Source organism: Elephantulus edwardii, unplaced genomic scaffold (genome assembly GCF_000299155.1).
Source record: "Elephantulus edwardii isolate Elephantulus edwardi_28Jun2011 unplaced genomic scaffold, EleEdw1.0 scaffold00122, whole genome shotgun sequence".
Lineage (NCBI taxonomy): Eukaryota > Metazoa > Chordata > Mammalia > Macroscelidea > Macroscelididae > Elephantulus > Elephantulus edwardii.
In genome coordinates, this window is record NW_006399872.1 from 4332198 (window position 1) to 4336355 (window position 4158).

Consider the following 4158-nt stretch of genomic DNA (forward strand, 5'->3'; position numbering starts at 1 on the left):
ACCCTTCTTCGGGATGGGAACAAATATAGATCTCTTCCAGTCAGTTGGCCAAGTGGTTGTTCTCCAAATTTCTTGGCACAACTTGGTGGGCACATCCAGGGCAGCATCTATTAGCTGAAATATGTCAATTGGTATTCCGGGGGCCTTATTTTTTTGCTATTTCCTTCAAAGCAGCTTGGACTTCTTCCTTCATCACCATAGGCTCTTGCTCAAATGTTATTTCATGAAATTTTTCAGTATCTGCCAATTCCTTTCAATACATATCATTACCAAATATTTTTTCCCAATCTGTGGCTTCTCTTTTTATCCTGTTGGAGAAGTTTTTGGGTGTTCATAGGGATTTGATTCCTAGAAGGTCCCATTCATCTATTTTATCCTCTTCTGGTAGATTTTCTCCTTGTAGATTTTCCAGGATGTTTGGAAGACTGTTTATGTTGTGGATTAGGACTTTTAGAGTTCTTACAAGCTTTTCTTTAATGAAGTTTATAGTCTTTGGTTGTAGTCCTAGGCCCATGATCCACTTTGAGTTGGTTTTTGTGTATAGAGTGAGGTGTGGATCTTGCTTGAGTTTTCTGAAGACTATCTGTTCCTTTCTTTTACAGGAAAAAAAATTCTTATTGCTTAATGTGGTACTGTTCAAAAAGTGTGGTGAATAAGCTGTCCCCTTGATCTATACAAATGTCACATTTTTCTATCAAGAAGTTGTTTCTAGTTTTCTTGACTGTCCTTGGGACAGACTCAACCAATAGTATGCAGTGGAATTTACATTCTCCCATCTTTAGTGTAACCCTTAAAGGCCTGCCAGTTTATGCTTTTGCTCTCTTGGTATCAGCGGGCATGCTCGGACATGGAGTTTCTTAGAAGGAACTTATATCCTTAGCTATCTTTGTATATATCCTTAGATATACGATTGGATCCTTTTTGGGCTTCTTTTCTAGGCCCTCCACAGCTGAATGTAGCTTAATGAATGACTTCAGCTAACACTACAAGGAGCAGAGGAACTGATTAGTCAGTGGACAGAATTGTGGGCAACAATAAACCAAACTGACTGCCATTACATTAATTCCCACTTACAGAGCCCCTGTAAGGACAGAGTAGAACTGCTCCACAGGGTTTCCAAGATTTCCTTATACAAGCAAATGATCATAACTTTGCAAATGATGATCTTTTGGTTAGCATTCAGTGCTTTAACTACTGCACCATCAGGGCTCCTTGGGCAACAGTAAATTGTTATTTAAGTTATTCTGTGTTAGAGTGGTGTATTACATAATAATTAATAACTGATACATTATTTTAACCATGTTGTGTGTTGTTGTTAGGTGCTGTCCAGTCAAGTATGTCTCATAGTGACCTTATGAACAAAAGATCTGAACTCAGTCCTGTCCTGTGCCATCCTCACCGTTTCTGACACACAAGAGCCCATTACAAAAGTCACCATGTCAATCCACCTGATTGAGGGTCTTCCTCTCCTTCACTAACCCTTCACTCTTCCCAATATTGTGTCCTTATCCAAGAAATAACAACATGTCCAAAGTATGTGAGGCAAAGCCTCATCATTCTTGCCTCCAAAGAGCACTTTGGCTGCACCCTCTCAAAGACATATCTGTTCATACTCTAGGCCGACCATGGGATGTTCAGTGCTCTTCTCCAACACCTCAGCTTCAAGGCATCAATTCTTTTCCTGTCATCCTTATTCATTGTCCAGCTCTCAGATGTATAGCTAGTAATCAGAAAGACTGTGGCCTGAATCAGATGCACCTCAGTACTCAAACTGGCATCACTACTCCTCAATAATTTGGAAAGGTTCCTAACTCCAGATTTTCCCAGTGCAATGCTTCTTCTTATTTCCTGACTGCTCATACCAAGGCTGTTAATTGTGGATCCAAGTAAGATGAAGCTGTTTACAGTTTTAATCTCCTCTGCATCCATCATGACACTGCCTATTGGTCCAATGGTAAGAATCTTTGTTTTCTTGATACTGAGACTCAATTCATACTGAAGTCTATATTCCTTGATGTTCTGCAAGTGCTTCAAGTCCTCCTCACTTTCAGCAAGTAAGGTTGTGTCTTTTGCATAATACATGTTATTGATAAGTCTTCCTCCAATCCTGATGCCACATTCCTCTTCATAGAGTGTAATTATGATAGAACAAATGACTAAAAAGCAGGACTTGTGAATCTTTTATATAAAAACTAGAATATTTATTTCTAAAATGGTTGAAGGTAAAGTTTGGGCCATTCAAAGGTAATGACTGTCCTCAACTTTTGGATTGACTGTCTTCTTGCTTTTAAAAATTATTGTTGTTGATTGCCTTCGATTTGAGCACAACTAATAGCGACCCTATGAACAAAAGGTTTGAAGTCCCTCTACAACTATTGACATTTAACAAAGTTCATCGAGTTTCTGGAGACATGTTATTTAGTAAGTGGATGCCACTCCTGCTTCCAAACCTGTCATTCATAGTATGTTATGTGCCATTTGGTCACCAGAGATATAGATATGTACTGCAACTCTGAACCCTGCCCTGTCCTAAGCCAGTCTCACTAATTCCAACACACCAATCCCCATTGCCCCAGCTACTATATCAATCCATCTCATTCAGGGTCTTCCTCTCCTGCGCTGCCAGTCTACCCTTAAGAGCATGATATCCTTCTCCAAGGACTGATGTCTCCTGGCCACATGCCCAAAGTAAGTGAGGTGGAGCTTCAAAATCCTAGCCTCCAAGGAGAGACTTGGTTTCACCCTCTCTGAAACAGCCCTTGTTTGTTCTCTGGGCTGTCCATGGTATGTTCAAGACTCATCTCCAACACCACAAATCAAAGGTATCTATTCTTCTTCTGTTATCTTTGGTCATTGTCCAACTCTCTGAAGTATAACACGTAATTGAGAACCCATGGCCTGGATAGGCGTGCCTTTGTCTCTAGACTGACATCATTGCTCTTCAGCACTCTGAAGAGGTCCTTGACAGCAGATTTTCCCAATGCAATTCATCCTTTTGATTTCCTGACTGCTAGTGTTAAGAGTGCTGATTGGGGATCCAAGCAAGCTGTAATTGTTAATAATCTCAATGTCTTCTCCATCTAATATGGTGTTGCCGATTAGCCCAGTGGTAAGAATGTTTGCCTTTTTGATGTTGAGCTTCAGTCTATATTGAAGACTACAGTCCTTGACCTTTTGAAGCAAGTGCTTCAGGTCTTCTTCAGTTTCAGCAAGAAAGTTGTGTTATCTGTGTATTGTAGATTGTTAATGAGTCTTCCACCAATCTTGATGACACACTTCTCCTCATAAAGCCCTGCTTCCTGAATGATTGAAAAGGTACTGAGACAGGATGCACCCCTGATGCACATCTTTCCTGATTTTGAACCATGCAGTGTTTCCTTGCTCTGTTCTGAGGACTGTTTCTTGGTCCAAGCATAGGTTTTGTATAATCACTATCAAGTGTTCTGAGATTCCCATTTTCCTCAAGGATAGTCACACTTTATTGTGATCCACATGGTCAAATGCCTTTGCATAGTCAATGAAAAATAGATAAACATTTTTCTAGTACTATCTACTTTCTGCCAAGATCCATCTGACATTGGCAATAATGTCCCTGGTGCCATGACCTATTCTAAACCCAGCCTGTATTTCTGATAGTTCTCTGTCAATGTACTATTCATATATTTTCTTAATAATCAGCTCCATTCAGTATCTGTTACAGAAAAACATATTTTTTATATTTACCTACGTTTTAACTTTATGAACACAATATTATAACGCATAGTATACTCTATGACTTGATATTATTGTATTTCTAAGTGTTTTGCTGTCTTGTACATAGGGTCATTATGAGTAGGAATTGATTTCACAAGACTTAATAATTATTTAACCAAATTTCTGTGTAAATATGTCATTTATTCATCTTCACAGCTGAAGAAATTACTTCGTGTGACTATGTTAAAATTAATTTATCCATTATTCTGTTAATACATTTGCTTCTTTCTAGTTCTTGTCATTATGTAGTTGTTGCAATGACTTGTTTAGGAATATTTCACTCCTATTATGAGGTTTTAAAATTTAATTTTTTACTATTAATTTGTATGTTAATTAGGTCAGAAATTATGGTCCTTGTGATACTTAAATTTTGAAATTTATTGACACATCTTTGTTAACTCTAAT